Source organism: Tamandua tetradactyla, chromosome 10 (genome assembly GCF_023851605.1).
Source record: "Tamandua tetradactyla isolate mTamTet1 chromosome 10, mTamTet1.pri, whole genome shotgun sequence".
Classification (NCBI taxonomy): domain Eukaryota; kingdom Metazoa; phylum Chordata; class Mammalia; order Pilosa; family Myrmecophagidae; genus Tamandua; species Tamandua tetradactyla.
The window spans coordinates 67,092,606-67,112,972 of NC_135336.1; the positions used below are offsets into that span (position 1 = coordinate 67,092,606).

Sequence of the window (20,367 nt, forward strand, 5' to 3'; positions counted from 1 at the left end):
TGAAAATACCTGAACCCAGGAGAGATACATGGAACAGATACTTGCCTGTACTTCAGAGGGAACATGGCTCTATAATTTTTGTTTGTTTATTTGTTTTAAGCCATTCAGTTTGTGGTACTTTTTACAGCAGCCCTTGGGAAACAAAGACAGAATTTCCCAGAAAGTTTCACAAATGGTTTGTGTACTTTGTGAAACTTTCCAAATGAAAAAAAAAAAAAGCATGCAATTGTAATAAAAAATGTGCAATTTTATTATTTTAAGCAAATTTGTTAAAATTTAGTTAGGAAAACAAAAATAAATATTACATAAGTGAAGGAAAAAAGGCAAAAAAATTCTTGTCCCAATACATCATCTGAGATGTCAGAAGAAAATCACAGAAAAATTATGACTTCATTGTAAAATAGCCTTTTAATGATTATTTAGGAGATATTGAGAGAAAGAGAAAGAGAGAAAGAGAGAAAGTCACTTAAAGGAAACTATTAGCATTTTTAGGTATGGTGATTCATATAGTAGAGAAAATATGCATATAGAAATGTATGTTTGCAGTGCCAGGTAGAATTCTCATCTGACATGCAAGAGACCCTGGTTTGATTCTTGGAGCCTGTTTGTGCCAAAAACAAAACAAAACAAAAAAAACCACCTTCCTTTAAAAGAAAAGATATATGTAAGTCATAATAAAATTGTACTAGAATTTTATCTGAAAAATTTCCCATTCACAGATAACCCCAAAGAAGAAAATAATGTGAATCATATCTTCTGTTAGATATTTTTATTACAACAAATTCTTTTTAGTGATACTATTCTTAGAGAAAATGTAAAAGCACCATTTCTGGAAATCAGTTTCACCTCTTTATGTATAGAGGAATAAAAGGATGACTGAGACTTTATAAAAACAAAAAGCTATAATGTAGGCATCATTTTAATTCCCTGTAAGTGAAATAAAACATTCATTACATTGCATAAATTAATTGGTAACCATTATAATCCACAAAACTTCAATGAAATAACAAATGAACTTTGAGGAATTAACAGTTCCTAAACATATTGGAATTATGGTAGAGGCACTGCTCCTCACATTAAAATGTCATAGAAAATAAATGATGTTAATATTTACCCTATGAACAACAGTTTCATAGTACACATGGTGAGTTAAACCACTAATTGCTAATCAGAAATTATATAACTTATGAAATGCACTTAAACTCACTATGTCTGCCTAGATTATGATGTTGAAGATGCAATATTCATGTGTAGCAAGAACTGATAAGGTGGAGAAGAGCAGTTTGCATGACACTCTCCATCCATTTCTCTATTCAGTATCAGTGAAGACTCAGACTTGAAGGGTCATGGCAGGAAGTCAATTAAGTTATTTGTGACTAGATAGTAATGAATGATTTTTTCCCCATTTTCCACACTTACATAGCATTTCACATGCTGTACACTCATTACATTATCATACTTATATTTCAAATCATTCTTCTCCAATAGGGTATGGTCTTCATTAGGGCACTATGTCTACATAGTACATGCTCAATAAATGTAAATTTCTCAATTAAATTGATGAACAGGTTGTGTCATTCTAAGGTCTGGACACGAATATTTCATTGGTAGAGGCAAACCAAAAGCAACTTTGAAGGTATAATTCATTCCTAAGGCCAAGTAATTTTGAGTGCGATTCATGTCATGAATTAAGTTGGAATCATATGTATTTCCTACTCTAATAGACTGTATAATTTAATTCATCAGAAAATGTCACTACCCTGACAAAGGCAGCTCTTTTATTTTACCTTATCATACAGTTTGGAAACAACTTTTTTGTTTCCTGAATCAGTTCAGCTTGATTTCTCCTGAGTGAAGTCAAATTTGAGAGACTGGCAAAGATGTAGATGGAAGGAGTAAAGAAAGCAATCATGAGTTTCTGCTGTATAGTTTATTAATTTACTGGACACAAATTGAAAAGAACCTTGTAATGCCACCTAAAATGAAAATGACATAGACCCCTGAAATCAGCACATTTTTCAACTTCCAAATATACCAGTTGAATGTAATATGTATCAAGAGTATACAGTTACTTGTGGCCCTCAAAAGTAAAAGTTCATAAAGATATCCTGATTCATTCACTTCCTTATTCTTCACAAGCATATTATAAGCTCTTTCTGCATGCCAGGAACTCCTCAAGACATTGAGAACTCAAAGAGAAATAACAGAAAATCTTCCAGGGAAACAATTTGATGGAGAGGACATGATAAGTATGGGTTTCTATTTTCAAAGTGTAGCCTTAAGAGCAAATAATGAAATAATACTGACACAACTGAATATTTACCATTTAGAAAGTATATGGCAATATACTTCTCCTATACTAAAATTGTCTATTTTCATAAACAAGCTATTTTCATAAGCAAATTTTGACTTTTGTTACTTTAAATTAAATAAGACCAAACAAACAATGTTGAATCATTTTTAGTAATTTTTACTTAAATTTAATATTAAAGATGGCATACAAAAAAAATCCCCATTTTCTCATTCAGAATCTCTTGGTGTGTATTATGTGTGAACCCCTGGAATATAAAAATGAGAAGATCACATTCAATGCTCTTCATAAACTCATGTTATAATGATTTTCTGACAATCACACTAAACCATGCTTAATTTCTAAATAGAACACATTAAGAGATGTATGTTTCACCCAATAATATTCAATTGTCCTGCATACAAGCAGAAATGCATTAAACCTCTCCAGAATAAGGTGCAAGTCCTTACGTGCAATTCATTCTTGAACTTGATATCCTATAATTTAATACTATAATATGAACAATACAAAATGTCATATGATAAGAAGAAAACAAGATATTTGCTTTCTGTACAAATGAAACAAGGAGGAAATATTCATACCATTACAGTCCTCATTTCTGTAACTGGTCACATGGTCATAGTTGAACTTTTTCACTATTTTCTTCCTCTACCCATTCCAAGTTCCCTTGACCCTCTGCAAGTACTTCAGCTGGCAGTGGTTCTTTGTCTGGTGTAGAGACCCAAACCTTCATCCATAATGTTTCTGGGCCATTTGTGATCTTTCCTGGATTGGGTTGTTGCAATTTTCCATTGACTTTAATCACTGGGCACAGTAGTACTAAGAGATACCCTAGGGCATCTCCCGTATTCCAGGAAAATTTTTCTTTACCTCCATTGTGCAGTTGTAGTATTATTTCTTCTTGATAGTCCAATCTCCCTAGACAGTACAGTAATTTCCTTCCTTAACTGTTGATCAGAGGCATGAGAAGCCCAAAGTGTCCAGGTGGCAGTCTTAACTTCCAGTTCAATGAAATCATTGTGTCTCCTGGTAAGAGCACTCCTCCTTTTGGAACTAGGGCATTCAGATAAGCAAAGCTGAAGGTTTCAGGGACAGGAAGCAAACATTTTTCTAGTGGGCCATAGGGGTAAAAGTGAGTGATGCCACTCCCATTTACACCCCTTGAATCCTGGACCTGTAAATCCTGGCCATGGGAGAAATAGTCTCATAGAATGAATGCTGATTTTGAGCATACAGACTGCTGATGAACATTGACACAGCCTGCAAGGTATTGTCATCTAGTTGGTGCCATGTAGGGTCTTCAAATGGCCGTTTCACCCTTCTATCAACCCAGCTGCCTCTGGATGATGGGGAGCATGATAAGACCGGAGAATTCATGAGCATGTGCTAATTCCCATACTTCATATTCTGTAAACTGTGTTTCCTTATCAGAAGCAATGCTGTGTGGAATGCCATGATGGTGGATAAGACATTCCATAAGTCCAGGAATGAAAGTTTTGGAAGAAGCATTGTGTGTAGGGAAGGCAAACTGATATCCAGAGTATATTTCTATTTCATTTAGAAAAAAATCACTTCCCCTTCCATGCTGGAAGTGATCCAATTTGATCAAGATGCCATCTAGGTGGCAAACTGATCACTTCAGGGAATGGTGTCATACTGGGGACTGAGTATGGGTCTCTGCTGCTGGCAGATTGGTTACTCACCAGTGGCCATAGCCATGTCTATTTTGGTAAGTGGAAATCCATGTTGCTGAGTCCATGCATAACCTCCATTGTTACCACCATGCCCACTTTGTTCACAAACCCATTGGGCAATGACAGGATGTTGGGGAAGGAGGCTGACTGGTATCCACAGAAAAAGTCATCTTATCCACTTGATTATTAAAACCTTCCTCTGCTGAAGTCACCCTCTGGTAAGAATCTTTACACAAATATTTTTATGGTTTTCACTCATTCATTAAGGTCTATCCACATACATGTTCCCCAGACCGCTATGTCACTAATTTTACAATCATGCTCCTTCCAAGCCCCTGTCTATTCAACCAAACTGTTAGCAACAGCCCATGGGTCAGCATACAAACACACCTCTAGCCTGTTCTCCTTCCAAGCAACATGAACAGTGGGGTGTACCACTCAAAAGTTTGCCTATTGGGAGGATTTCCTCTCACCACTGTTCATCAAAGATGTCCCAAAATTGGGCTACAGTGCTGCAGCTGTCCACTTTTGAGTAGTGTATGCATATTGTGCAGAACCATCTGTAAACTGGGCCCTAGTTTTCTTTTCCTTAGTAAACTGACTATAAGGAACTCACAAAAGGCCGTATAGTTTTGGGCTGGGAAAGAAAAGGTTATGTGGCAGGAGTGGAGGCCCTGGTCATTTGATCTGCTTCCTCATATAATTTATTTATGCCTACAGGACCTGCTCAAACTCTATCTCATATATCATTTCCATTTCATGATGTTTAGTACTACTTTACATGCTTTTATTTATGGCTTGGTGGGTCAGACAACACCCTCCTCAGGATAGGTAACTCAGGTCTTATGGTAAATTGGTGGCCCATGTTCAGTCTCTCCTAAGGTCGAGTAGCAGACCAAAAGCTGTTTCTTAAAAGCAAAGTCATTGTTCGGTGAGGGTGGTAAGACTTTACTCCAAATGCTTAAGGGCCTGCACTGTTATTCTCCTACAGGGGCATCCAAAGCCTCCATACATCATCTTTATTTGCCACTGAGACTTCCAGCACCATTGGATCTGCTGATTCATTTAGTCCAAGTGGCAGAGCAGCTTGCAGAGCAGCCTAGACCAGGCTCAGAGCCTCCTCTTGTTCTGGTCTCTATACAAAACTAGTAACTTTTCTGATTACTAGGTGTTGTGCCTCTTTTTTGGTCATAGGAGTAGCCAGATGCAACAGCTTATCCTTTACCTTAGAAGGGATATCTTGTTATGCCCCACACCATTGGATGCCTAGAAATTTCACTGAGGTGGAAGGCCCCTGCATTTTTGTTGGAATTATCTCCCAACCGTGACAGGTAAATGTCTTACAAATAAGTCTGGGAGAGCTGCTAGTTCTTACTCACTATATCCAATCAACATGATACCACCAATATGACGAAAAGTGTGATGTCTTGTGGCAGGAACAATGATCAAGATGCCTGGGAACAAAATTATGACATAGAGATGGAGAGTTGATACATTCCTGAGGTACGGCAGTGAAGGTATACTTCTGGCCTTGCAAGTTGAATGCAAACTGTTTCTGGTGGTCCTTACCAACAGCTATTGAGACAAAAGCATTTGTAATATTAACAGCTGCATACCAAGTACAAGGGGATGTGTTAATTTAGTCAAGTCAGTGATACCGCATCTGGGCCAACAGTTGAAACTGGAGTCACTATCTGGTTAAGTTTATGATAATCCACTGTCATCCTCCAAGACCCTTCTGTTTTCCACAAAGGCCCCAGAAGAGAGTTGAATGGGGATGGTGTGGGAATCACCACACCTGTGTCTTTCAAGTCCTTAAGAATGGCACTAATCTTTGCAACCCCTCCAGGAATCTGATGGTGCTTCTGTTTTAGGTAACAGCAGTTTTAGTGGCTTCCTCTTGGCCTGTCCTACCTCAACAAGTCAGGGGACCAATGTGGGGATTCTGTCAGTTGCTGAAAATGTCAATTACAGTTATATTCTGGAACTGGGGAAATAACCAAAAAATGGTTCAAGGGACCACTGGACCCACTGTGAGATGGACCTGAGCTAAAATTCCAACAATAACCTGACCTCAAACAGCCCATACACTGGTGAACCAGAGTGATGTTTTGAGTCTTCTGGAATTAGTGTCAGCTCTGAGCCAGTGTCTAGTAATCCATGTAATATCTGATCATTTCCATTTCCCCAATGCAAATCACCCTGTTCAAATGCAATAGATTTCCTTGAGGAAGGCTGGGAGTAAGCTTAACAGTATAAATTTTGGATAATGTAACAGGACCCTTCCCCCAGTATACCCAGCCTTCCCCTCATTCAGGGGACTCTGGGTCTGTATACTGTCTCAGTTTTGGGAATTGATTAAGGGGCCATGACTCTGATTTTGTAATTCAAGTTAAACTTCTGTTCACTCGACATAGAACTCTTCTGCTTATACAGTTCAAACAAGAATTTAGTAGACTGTCTATTTTACTTCTAGGTACCACACAATCTACTAGCCAATGCTGTAATCCTCTGTGAGTCAGATTATTTTAACAGCTGCTTTGAGTCTGTTGTCCATTATGGTGGCCATCCTCACCTTGTCTATAGCAATTAACTTGCCACATGGCTTTTGCCAACTTGGGATCCAATCATCCCCATTATGTTTAGGGATTCCAGCTCAATAACAGCAGTTCCCACAGTAATATCTGACCTACATAGAAAGCCAACTAAAGAGTACTTCTTGGATGATGGTGCTAGTCTCACAAATTTATTTCTTAAGGTCCCAGTGAAAGGTATTTCCTCTGGACATTCCTGGTGTGTGTGGACAACTTTTCAATAATAAATCCGCTCTAACGTTCCAATATCACTAATGATTTGGATCACCTCAACTACATTATGCAGGGCAGTTCATGCATTTTGACCTCAGGTAATGTCAGCCACCATTTGATCCATGTTTCAGCCAACCACCTAAACAAATTGTTAATGTCCTTTCTAACCCTTTGAGCTACAATATTGAATGAAGAATTTTTGCTTCGTGGTCCCATATCAGAAAATTCAGCTTGACCAAACTTTTGATTCCTTTCATCAATATCCCACACCATTAATATCCATTCCCATACATATTTCCCTGATTTCCATCTATACATTTAGAAAACTCATGCAGTTCTTTTACAGTATAGCATACTTCCACATGGGTCACACTGTGTACCTCACTTGTTTGGGCCTGTTGGGACTTCAGTCTAGTTATAAGTCTCGACAAAAAGAGGAGTATCAAAAGTGAGCCAAGAAAAGAATTAGCAATGCTTTCCAAACCAATTACCTGAGGGCATTCCATTGCAGTTTCATCTGGTGAAACAGGATTAATTGCTCCAGCAGAGGAATGAAGACTCTTTCCTCAGGTGAGGTGGTTACAGGTTTAGTAGGCACTGAAGGGCTAATTTCTTTAGCTGGAATTAGATTTTATGTCAAGGCAGTTGGAGACTGGGTGGCTGTTTCTTCAGGGCAGGCTGGAAGTGGGATGACTGTTTCCTCAGGACAGACCATTACAAGTCTATCAAGCAAAGACTCACCAGAATCCATGGAATGCCTGACCCCACTGCCATGCTTATCAGCCCATATCTCCCCATACCAAGATTCAAGATCCCATTATTTTCCAATCAAATCCCTTACTTTAACAGGATGCATACAGCAAGGTTGAGAATTTAGTTTACAATATAAGTTTACTACCCACACAATAAGACCTTGGGTCTGATTTTCAGAGATCTCAAGTTTGCAACCACATGAAATAAGGTTTTCTTTCAGGGCAAACATAGAAAATTTTAACCTCTTTCATATGACATTTAAGTTGCAAATTTGAAGCTTTCAGCTCAGCACTTTTTCTCTTAATTGTATCCACCATGTCTAAGAGCAACCGGCCAACATCATTATACCTGTAAACTCCATAAAACTCTATTAAGGTGTCAAAAACACTCTCACCCAGATCCTTGCTTCATTTGAGTGTCCAATTAGCAAAATCAAATGGTGATGTTTTGCATATCTCTATTGACAACTCACACCATGGACAGTCAGTGACATCTTGATTATTGGAAATAGAATAGTGAGAGCTTTTGAGTCTAAGCAGGATAGGAAGCCAATTGTAAAAGGCCATTTTTAAGATTCTGTTTCTCATGAACCAGTCACTTCTTGTACCAAGCTATATTAAACAGACTTATCTAGAGAAACAGAACCAACAGGAAATATCTGTGAATACAAGATTTATAAATGTGTCTCATGCAATTGTGGGGATGCAAGTGTCCAAAAACTGTAGGGCAGACAGCAATTCTGGCAATATTGATGAAGGGTCTTAACTGAATCCACAGGAGATGCTCATGAGCTGAAGAGGAGTGAAAATTCTCTCTTCTCCCATAAATGCCTATAACTGATTGGATCAAATCCAACTAATTGAATTTTCTCCACAGATCCAAATAGACCTACTCCAAGACACTTACTAATCATATTTACAAATGTTAAAAACAGTCAGAAAATTCTGAAAGCAGCAAGAGAAAAACCAACCATCAAATATAATAGAAGCTTGATAAGACCTTGTGTGGATCACTCAGCAGAAACCATGGAGATGAGAAGGCAGTGGTATGACATAGTAAGATTCTGAAAATCAAAAAACTTCCAACCAAGAATTCTATTTCCAGCAAAACAGATCTTCAAAAATAAGGAGGAGATTAAATATTTTCAAACAAAAGGAATTGAGAGAATTTGTGACTAAAAGATGAGCTCTATGAGACATACTAAAGGGAGTACTATGGGCAGATAGGAAAAGGTAAGAGAGAGATGTCTGTAGAAAAGTATAGAAATGAAGATTATCAGTAAAGATTTTAAAAGGAAAAAAAATTAGATAAGACATAAAAATTCAAAAGACAAAGTGGTGGAGAAAGCACAGCCTTTACAGTAATACCATTAAATGTTAATGGATTAAGCTCCCCAGTCAAAAGACATAGGGTGGCAGAATGGATTATAAAAACAGGACCTATCTATACAGGATAGCTGTCTATATGAGACTCAATTTAGACCCAAGACAAAAATAGGTTGAATGCAAAAGGTTGGAAAAGATATTTCATACAAACATGAATCAAAAAAGAGCACAGTTAGCTGTAGTATCTGATAAATTAGATTTTAAATGTAAAAGAATTAAAAGAGACAAAGACAGAACCTATTTATTAATAAAAGGAACAATTCAACAAGAAGACATAACAATCATAAATATTTGTGCAGAGCCAGAGTGCTCCAAAATACATGAGGAAATCATTCACAACATGGAAAAGAGAAGTAGACACTTCTAACATAATAGTTGGAGACTTCAATTCCCTGCTCTCATCAAGGATAGAATATCTAGACAGAAGATATATAAGGAAACAGAGCTTTTGAACAATATGGCAAACTAGACTTAACAAGTATTTACAGAAAATTACACCCCACAACATCAGGATACACATTTTTCACACATGCTTATAGATCATTCTCAAGGATAAACCATAGGCTGTGTCACAAAACATGCCTAAATAAATTTTAAAAAATTGAAATTATACAGAACACATTCTTGGACCATAATGAAATGAGGTTGGAAATCAACAACAGGTAGAGGGACAGAAAATTCTCAAATATACCAAGGCTAAACAACACACTCTTAAAAAACAAATAGGTCAAGGAAGAAATTACAAGAAAAATCAGTAAGTATCTTGAGGCAAATGAAAATGAAAACACAGCATATCAAAATATATGGGATGCAGCAAACATGGGGCTAAGAATGAAATTTATTGTCTTAAATGCCTATATCAAAAAGCAAGAAATAGGAAGAATCAATGAATTAATGGTTCACCTGGAAGAATCAGAGAAAGAATAGTAAACTAACCTCAAAGCAAACAAAAGGAAAGAAATAATGATTAGAAAGGAAAGAAGTGAGATTGAAAATATGAAAACAATAGAGAAAATCAACGAAAGTAGGAATTGTTATTTGAGAAAATCAATAAAATCAATGGACCTTTATTTATATTGGCAAAAAGGAGAAAATGCAAATAAATAAAATCAGAAATGGAAGAGGGGCATAACCACTGACTCTGCAGAAATAAATAAGGTATAAGAGGATACTATAAGCAGCTATATGCTACTAAACTAGACAATGTAGATGAAATGGAAAACTTCCTAGAAAGGCATAAAGAGCCAACAATGACTTGAGAAGAAAGAGACAACTTCACTAAACCAATCACAAGTGAAGAGATTGAGTCAGTCATCAAGAAGCTCCCCCAAAAAGGAAAGTCCACGACAAGATGGCTTCATATGTGAACTCTACCATGCATTCAAGAAAGAATTAATATCAATCCTGCTCAAATTCTTCAAAAGTTGGAGGATGGAAACCTACCTAACTCATTCTATGAAGCCAACTTGACCCTAGACAAACTCAGACAAAGATATTACAAGAAAAGAAAATTACAGACCAATCACTTTAATAAACATAGATGCAAAAATCCTCAACAAAACACTTGCAAATTGAATCCAGAAGCACATAAAAAGAATTATTCATCATGACCAAGTGGAATTTATTTGAGTCATGCAAGGCTAGTTCAACACAAGAAAATCAATTAATGTAATACACCATATCAATAAGCCAAAGCAGAAAAACCACATGATCAACTGGATTGATGCAGAAAAGACATTTGACAACATTTCTATTCTGTCTTGATGAAAAAACACTTCAAAGGATAAGAATAGAATGGATATTCTTCAACATGATAAAAGGAATATATGAAAAAACCTCAGTCAACATCATTCCCAATGAGGAAAGACTGAAAGCTTTTCCTCTAAAATCAGAAACAACTCAAGGATGACCACTGTCACGAGTTTTATTCAGTATTGTGCTGGAAGTTCTAGCCAAAGAAATTAGACAAGAAAAAATAATAATAATAAAAGTTATCCAAATTGGAAAGGAAGAAGTGAAACTTTCATTGTTTGCAGATGATATGATATTTTATGTCAAAAGTCTGAAAAATAAATCTCCATCAAAGCTAGTAGAGCTAATAAAAGGGCACAGCAATGTGGTAGGGTACAAGATGAGCACTCAATAATCAGTACTGTTTCTTTACATTAATGAAAGAGCAATCTGAAGAGGAATTCAAGAAAAAAATCCATTTACAATAGCAACCAAAAGAATAAAATATTTAGGAATAAATTTAACATAGGATACAAAAGACCTATACATAGGAAATTACAAGAAATTGCTAAAAGAAATCATGGAAGAACTAAATAAATAGAAGGGTATACTATTCTCATGGATTAAAAGAGTAAATATGGCTATGATGTCAAATCTATCCAAATTGATTTGTAGATTTAATGCAATACCAATGAAAATCCCAAGTTACTTTGTAGAAATTGAAAAAAACAATAAGCAAATTTGTTTGGAAAGTCATGGTGCCCCAAATAGCTAAACATATCTTGAGAAAGAAAAATGAAGTGGGAGATCTCACACTAACAGACCTTAAAGCATGTTATGAAGCTACAGTGGTCAAAAAAGCATGGTACTGGCATAAAAATAGAAATACTCAAAAATGGAATCAAACAGAGTGTTCAGAAATAGACCCTCTCATCTATGAACAATTGATCTTTGACAATGCAGTCAAACCAACCCATCTGGAACAAAGCAGCCTCTTCAATAAATGGTCTTTGGAGAACTAGATATCCATATGCAAAAGAATGAAAGAGAATCCCTCTCACACCTTACACAAAAATCAACTCAAAACAGATCAAAACTCAAAACCTAATCTTAGAGTAAAGACCATAAAACTTTTAAAAGAAATTGCAGGGAATCAGGGAATTATCTTATAACTCTCATGATAGGAGGTGGTTTCCTGGACCTTACATCCTGTTCTAGTTTGCTAGTTGCTGGAATGCAACATACCAGAAATGGAATGGCTTTTAAAAACAGGAATTTAATAAGTTGCTAGTTTACAGTTCTAAGGCCAAGATGATGTCTGATTTAAAGCAAGTCTATAGAAATGTCCAACAAAGGCATCCATAGAAAGATACCTTGGTTCAAGAAGGCAGATGAAGTTCAGGGTTTCTCTCACAAGTGAGAAGGCACATGGCGAATATAGTCAGGGCTTCTCTATTTCTCAGCTGGAAAGACACATGGTGAATATTGCATCATCTGCTAGTTTTCTCTCCTGGCTTCCTGTTTCATGAAGCTCCTCAGAATGCATTTTCCTCCTTCATCTCCAAAGGTCTCTGCTTCTCATGCTATGTCATTCTTCTCTGCTATCTCCAAATTTCTCTCTTTCTCCAAAATGCTTCCTTTTTTATAAGATTTCAGAAACTAATCAAGACCCACCCAAATGGGTGGAGACATGCCTCCATCTAATCCAGTTTAACCACCACTCTTGATTAAATCTCATCTACAGGGAAATGATCTAATTACAGTTTCAAACACACAGTGCTGAATAGGGATTAGAAGAAGTGGCTACCTTTACAAAATGGATTAGGATTAAAACATGGCTTTTCTAGGGTACACACATCATTTCAAACCAGCACACATCCAAAGCACAAACAAGGAAAAAATAGGTAAATGGGATCTCCTCAAATTTAAACATTTCTGTGCATTAAAGAACTTTGTCAGTAAACTAGAAAGAAAGACTGCACAATGGGAGACAATATTTGGAAACTATATATCAGATAATGATTTAATATCCAGAATATATAAAGAGATTCTACAACTCAACAACGAACAGAAAAACAACCTAATTTTTAAAAAAAATAGGCAAAAATCATGAGCAGACACCATTCAAAGAGGAAATACAAATGGCTAAAAGGCACATGAAAAGATGTTCAACTTCACTGGCTATTAGGGAAATGTAAATCAATACTACAATGAATTTTCACCTCACACCCATTAGAATGGCCATAATAATGAAAAAAATCCAGAAAATCACAAGGGCTGGAGGGGATGTGGAGAAAGAGGCACACCTATCCACTGTTGGTGGGAATATAAAATGGTGGAGCTGCTCTGGAATGCATTTTGGTGATTGCTCAAGAAGTTAAGTATTAAACTGCCATTTGATTCAGCAATCCCATTACTAGGTATATATGCAGAGAAACTGGAGGCAAAAACAGTGTATTAGTTAGGGTTCTCTAGAGAAACAGAATCAACAGGGAACACTTGCAAATATGAAATTTATAAAAGTGTCTCATGTGACCGCAGGAACACAGAGTCCAAAATCCACAGGGCAGGCTGTGAAGCTGGTGACTCCAATGGATGGTCTGGATGAACTCCACAGGAGAGGCTCACCAGCCGAAGCAGGAATGGGACCTGTCTCCTCTGAGTCCTCCTTAAAAGGCTTCCCGTGATTAGATTTAGCATCACTAATTGTAGAAGACACTCCCCTTGGGCTGATTACAAATGGAATCAGCTGTGGATGCAGCTGACGTTATCATGACCTAATCCTATGAAATGTCCTCATTGCAACAGACAGGCCAGCACCTGCCCAATCAGATAAACAGGTACCACAACTTGGCCAAGTTGACACATGTCCCTAACCATGACAAACACCAATGGACATTTGCACACCAATGTTTATTGCAGTGTTATTTATGATTGTCAAGAGATGGAAGCAACCTAAATGTCTATTAATGGATGAGTGACTAAACCTGTTGTGGTATATACATATGATGGAATACTACACAGCTGTAAGATAGAATAAAATCATGAAGCATGTACCGATGTGAATGCACCCTGAGAACCTAATGCTCAGTGAAATTAGCTAGAAACAAGACAAATACTGTATGGTCTTACTAATATGAACTAACATTAGTGAGTGAACTTTGAGAGTCAAAGTTGAGAACATGATATCAGGAGATAGAAAGAAGGTAGAAGATCAGGGATTTGATGCTAAAGGAGTATCGGTATGCTCAAAAGGATTGTTGGTGTAGATACAGAAATAGATAGCACAATCCTATCTCATGGGAGCACAATATTGTATGCATACTGAACAAAAGATTAGCATGAGTATGGTTGACAGAGGAAGGTTAGGGGCATGTATGACACCAGAAAGAAAGATAGAAGATAAGTACTTGATGCATAACTTTGCAAAATCTAGAGTGTTCAATAATGGTGATTAAATGTAAAATACAAAAACATTTTTGCATGAGAGAGAACAAATGAATATGCAAGGTGTTGAAAATGGTATAGTATACAGGAAAAAATGCAATTAATGCAAGCTAGGTCTACACTCAACAGTAACATTGTGATATGCTTCCACTGAATGTAACAAAGGCATCATGCCAAAACTAAATGTCCACAAGCTGGGGTTATAGGGAAGGGGTATGGAGTCTTTGCAGGAGAAAAGGAAATTTCTTCATATAGATTATGGTGGCAAAGACATGGCTACTTACTTAGGTTGGATTGTATTTTGTGTGAATAAAACTGTTTAAAAATGAACAGAAGGAAACAGGTGCTGGAGAAAGAGATGTACCAAGTCACTCTTGGTGGGGAAGCTGAGAGTTGCAGGTCCTCTGGAGGGCAGTGTGGTGGTTCCACAGGAGACTAGGTGTCAGGTGGTCAAATTATCTTGCAACCCAGTTGCTGGGTATATACCTGGAGGAATTGAGAATGGGGACATGAATGAACTTTTGCACACTGGTGTTTATGACAGCACTGTTTGTGATTCACAATGGATGGAGGTGGGCTAGGGTACAATGACAGAGGAATGGAAGAGTGAACTGGTGTTTACATGCAAAGGACTATTGAGTGGCTGCAAGAGGGAATAAAGTTGTGAGGCATGCAACTAGATGAACAAACTTTGAGGACAATATGTTGAATGGAATGTCAAAATCAAAGACAAATATTATCATGCCTCACTCTTATGGACTAACTATGATATGCAAACTTGGAGAATTGAAGTTGTGATCATGGGATATCGGGTTGGGGCCTATTGTAAAGATTCCTGGATTGTGAGCTCTTAAAGAAGTCACATATATTTAGAAGTTGTAACTGTTATTTCTAAATTCTGAGACACTGTGCTATTTGTATGTAACCTGGTCATTCTCTGAAACTTTAGGTATTTATGTGACACCTGAGACTCAGAGTTCGTGCTTTGGAGCTATGAAAATCAGCATTAATCCATTCATGAACTGTTAAGAAAGCTGAAAAAGTGATCAGACTTTGACTAGAGATATAAATGAAGCTGATCTGGATAGGACTTAGGTAAATCAGAGTACTGGTTAAGGGATGATATAGCCCATATTTCCACATTTCTACTTCTGTGTGAGACAAGGTTCACAATCACATGGTCACATTGTAAAACCTTTATAGTTATACAGTCATCTTCAAGAACGAAGGCAACTGGAACACAATTCAACAGTTTCAGTTATTTCTTTCTAGTCAGTCCAATACACCATAAACTAAAAAGGGATATCTATATAACGTGTAAGAATAACATCCAGGATAAACTCTTATTTGAAATCTCTCAGCCACTGAAACTTTATCTTGTCTCATTTTTTCCCTTCCCCCTATTGGTCAGGAAGTCTTTCTCAATCCCATGATAGCAGGTCCTGCCTCATCCCTGGGATTCAAGTTCCATGTTGCCAGGGAGATGTACACCCTTAGGAGTCATGTCCCACATAGGGGGGAGAGCAGTGAGTTCACCTGCTGAACTGACTTAGAGATAAAGAGACCACATCTGAGCAACATAAGAGATTCTCTGGGGTGACCCTTAGGCATAATTATAAGTAGGCTTAGCTTCTCCTTTGCAGCAATAAGATTCACAGGGGAAAGCTTCAAGATTGAGGTCTCAGCCTAATTATAATTGGTTGTCCCCGCTGCTTATGAGTATATCAGAAAATCTCCTTTTATGCAAGGTATGGACAGAGGAGTAAACAAAATAAGGATGAAAATTAAATAAATCATAGGGAGGGATAGAGGGTAAAAAATTGGGTATATTGAAACAGTGGTGGTCAATGAGAAGGAGGGGTAAGGCGTATGGGATGCATGAGGTTTTTCTTTATTTCTTTATTTCTTTTTTCTGTAGTGATGTAAGTGTTCTAAAAATGATCGTGGTAAAGAATGCACAACTATGTGACAAAAAAAAGACTTAATTAAACATGTATTTTGTGAGGGATATAATTCAAATCCCAGCAGATATAAAACTGATAGTATCAATTGAGTGTAGCAAGTAAAATAAAGATGGCAATATAATTAACTGGATAATTAACATTGACACTGGTAAATATTTGCATAATTGACTACTCTAACAGTAGAAATAAAACTGAACCTGGAATTTTTATAAAATACACAGATGGAAATGCTCAGATGATAGAATTATTATCTGGATTTCAAAGGATAAATCAGAATTAGAGTTATAACTAAGTAATCATCAGAAAGTAGTTCCTGGAATAGAATTTGAAAGGGAAAAAAGACTTAAAAAGTAAACTCAAAATTACCTGCATGTAAGAGACTGGGAGAAGAGGGGAAATACAGAACTAGAATAGAGCTTAGTAGGCAAAGCAAAAGAAAAGACATCCAGGAATGGCATTTGACATCATGCTAGGTAGAATCAAATGTTAGACAGGATGGAAAAGGTAAGGACAAAGATTTTAGAACTTCGTTATGATTGGTTTCATTGAATTTGTTAATAAATAAGCACATATATTACTATACCACATATTTTAATAACTATAATTCTTTATTATTGGTATTATTTATAGTGCTGCACTTTTATTTTATTTTTGCATGGAAAGACCCTGGGGATTGAACCTGAGTCCCTGGCAGGCAAGAATTCTGTCGCTGAGCCACAATTGCACCACCCTACACATTTTATTTTAAAATGTTATTCTGAGAAGTCATCCCTAGGATTTGGAAGATTACATTTTGGACAACACTCTTCAATAGAATTAAATCAGTCCATGATGTAATTTAATATTTTTAGTAATCATATAAAAAATAAAACAAAGAAGAAAAATCAATTATAACTGTATGTTAAAAATATATTCAAGGGCGGGCCGCGGTGGCTCAGCGGGCAAAGTGCTTGCCTGCCATGCCGGAGGACCTCGGTTCGATTCCCGGCCACAGCCCATGTAAAAAACAAACAAACAAACAAAATACAATAAAACAAGAAAATGTTTAAAAGATGTTTCCCTTTCTTCCTCCTTTCCTTCCTTCTATCCTTCCTTCCTTCTCTCTGTCTTTCCTTCCCTTCCTCCCTCTCTCTTAAAAAAAAAAAAAAAAAAAAAAAAAAAATATATATATATATTCAAAATGCTACTATTGCCATATGCAATCAATATAAGTTTTACTGAGCTGTAATTTTTATATTTGCTGTTTGAAATCTGGTGTGTATTTTACACTTAGAGAACATACATTATTTAAAACTATCTGTCTTTCAAGTGCTCAATAGTCACATATAGCTATACGATATTATATGGAACAGCACAATTCTTGAGAACTAGTTAATTTCTTTGTTTTGTTTTTCATATGAACCCCTTGTTAGGGTCTTTATAGTTTTAAATGTTTATATTTTTATATACTTTTTAATATGATTTTATAGTTCTAAGTATTTTAGAGTTTTGGCATTTATCTTAGTATCAGGAAAGTATTTGTGATCCAGGTCAACAAAACTGGACTTCAGAGTAGGAGAAAATATGAGATTAATGAGAGTTGAGGGATGCATTGAAGGGAAAAGTAGAAAAATGTTTGCAAATTAATCTAACTAGTTGTCACTATCATAAAATTGCTATCTTGGATATAAATTCCATTTCGAATAATACATAGTATTAGTTTCCTATTCTTCTCAACCAAATTACTAAAAATTTGATGGTTAAAAAGAAAATACTATCTTACAGTTCTAGCAGTAAAAATTCAAAATAGGTTTTGGTAGACTGAATTGTGGTGTTTACACGGTCATATTCCCTAGGGAGCCTAGGAAATAATCTATCTTCTAGCCTTTTCCCAGCTGGAACTGCACTTCTTGCATTCCCTGACTCATGGCCCCTTCTTCCACATTCAAATGGAGTGGCGTACTGGCATCTTCATATCTCTTTCTACTTCTCTTGTCACATCTCTTTCTGTCATATCTTTTTCCTTTTTCTCTCTCTAATATGGACACTCCCACCTTAAGATGCTTAAGTTCATCATTTCTCTTAAGTCCCTTTTGCCAAAAAAGTAACTTACACAATTAACAAGAATTAAACTGTAGACATCTTTCAGGGCCCATGGCTCAAACTACCACATAGGTATATTGATTTTGACATTTGCTTGCTAAAATATTATGAACAAATGATTTTCAATAATCATTGTAAACTAGAAATATTATCCATTAAATATTTACTAAATTTTCATGAAATATGTGGTTTTTTTCACTTTACAAATGGAATTTTTATAAGCATTATACAAATATGCATATAAAATATACAATTATATATTAAATAATTTGACAGTGACCTTACATGAAGAGAAAATTGCACACTTTTGGGATTGCACCCATAAGAATACTCTATTCTTCCCCATTAGCTTTAGAGTTCATTTGTGTTTCTGATATCAGAATGTTTAAGAGCACTTTAATTCAAATTATACAGGTCATAAATTTTAATCATTAATTAGCACTGAAAGGTATGTGAGGAGCACAGAAACCATCCACCTGCTCTTTTTCCTTATTGTGGAGTGAGTTGCTATATGATGTGTCATGGGAACACAAGCTTTGGCACAACAGAAGCTTTGATCAAATGACCACTTCATTATTTACACAGGCCAAATGTCCAAAAGAGCATGGGAAGAGATCCCATCCTTCCTGGTCCCCAAGGAGGCCAGCTTTTTGTGTCATGGTAGGTGTTTGGTTGCATCAGAGATGAGGGATAGTCTGTGTTGCCTGAGGCTGGGAATTTATGTAATCCATTGGGGACTGGCCCTGCCACCAAGTTAAATGTATGTATCAAGCAATATTTGTGCAAACTTTCCATTCTTGAAAACAGCTGGGACTATTTGTTCTTGGTTTGGAATCCAAGGTTGTCAGACTTTTCCATTAGACCTAATGTCTCCCTTAGGCTGCGAAATGGAAACATACTGAAATATCTGCACACAAGCAAGCAAGAGGGGAAAGGAGGGGGATAGACAATAGCAAGGGTATTGCCACTGAGTATATCTGTGACATCTGCAGTACCTATTGCCCCACCTCAAGTTAAAGAAAAAAAATTCTCACTTTATTTTTCCTGAAAAACTCTACTTAATTTTTGTCACCCTATCCCCTCCTTTCCAATAAGTGCACTTTTGGAGAGTAAAAATAAAGAACTATGCCAACATTTTCATGATAAATACTCCTACCAGTACCAAATGTTTTTTTAACTCACAGAAGATAATGTTTAATGAAATTGATGACATGGAAACACTTCAATTATTTCTCCACTGCCTTAACCCCAGTATGCACTTCTTCAATCATGTTTAATAAAACAGCATCAAATTTGTACAGTAATATTCATCAAAAGAAGAAAGATTTACCTTCCTTTTTGTAAACACTGAACCTGGGATTTACATGTTAAAACTCTTTTTTGAGAATTATACTAGTAGGTTATATTGATATGAATGGTAATATCAAGTTATTGTGTAAATGAAACATTTATCCAGTGAGAGAAGAAGGAAATAAAGGATATTTAAAAAAATTGTAGTAATAATAATAATGAAAACACCAAGAACCAGTTAGTAGCGTACTCATGTGAAACTTTTTAAATTTCTACCTGAAACCTTTCTTCTTGATCTGATTTTACAGGCAGCCAACCAAAAGTTATATAACCTGAGCATGCATAGAAATACGGACTGGCAGTCTTAGATGACTTTTGAGACTCCAGGAACAACAATAACCAAAAAATCACCCCCCTCAGAATCAAAGTTGCATGAATGGAGAGACATTGGAAGCAAGTTCAATGCAAGAGATTCTTCAATAAGAGAAATCTACTATGGAGCTTGTCTAACCACATATAGACAAATCTGTGCGTAACTAATCAAATCACATAAAGCTAACCTTCCCCATAATAACACCCACCTCCTATCTCAATAAAATCTCCTTTAGACTTCAAATTTGAGAGCAAGATTTGAGCCTTGCCTCCTATATCCTAGATGGCCAATCTCACAATAAAGCTTTGTTTTTTTTTCCTCAAAATCCTGGCTTCATAGAATTCACTCCTATTCACATTGGGCAGTGAGCCCTTACTCAGAAGCAATACTAATAACACTAACTTAGTTCATTTTTATTGAATAATGCTACTACTAAAGAACTGGGAGCATTATTTTAAATGAGAGTTGTAATTATTTCATCCATCTGTAAACAAATAACAAATAGCTGCTTTAAGGGTATTAGGTATAAA

General features: G+C 36.3%; 1 long non-coding RNA gene across 3 annotated transcripts in view; it reads left to right on the forward strand.

The window, feature by feature from the left end:
• The window catches only part of LOC143647965 (uncharacterized), a 149,845-nt gene extending 129,711 nt beyond the window's left edge, over positions 1 to 20,134 (forward strand). For all 3 annotated transcript variants that reach the window (XR_013158286.1, XR_013158284.1, XR_013158288.1), the window contains exon 4: positions 19,773 to 20,134. This is a non-coding gene — a long non-coding RNA (uncharacterized LOC143647965). The remainder of the gene's footprint in view (positions 1 to 19,772) is intronic.
• Positions 20,135 to 20,367: the final 233 nt, after the last annotated feature.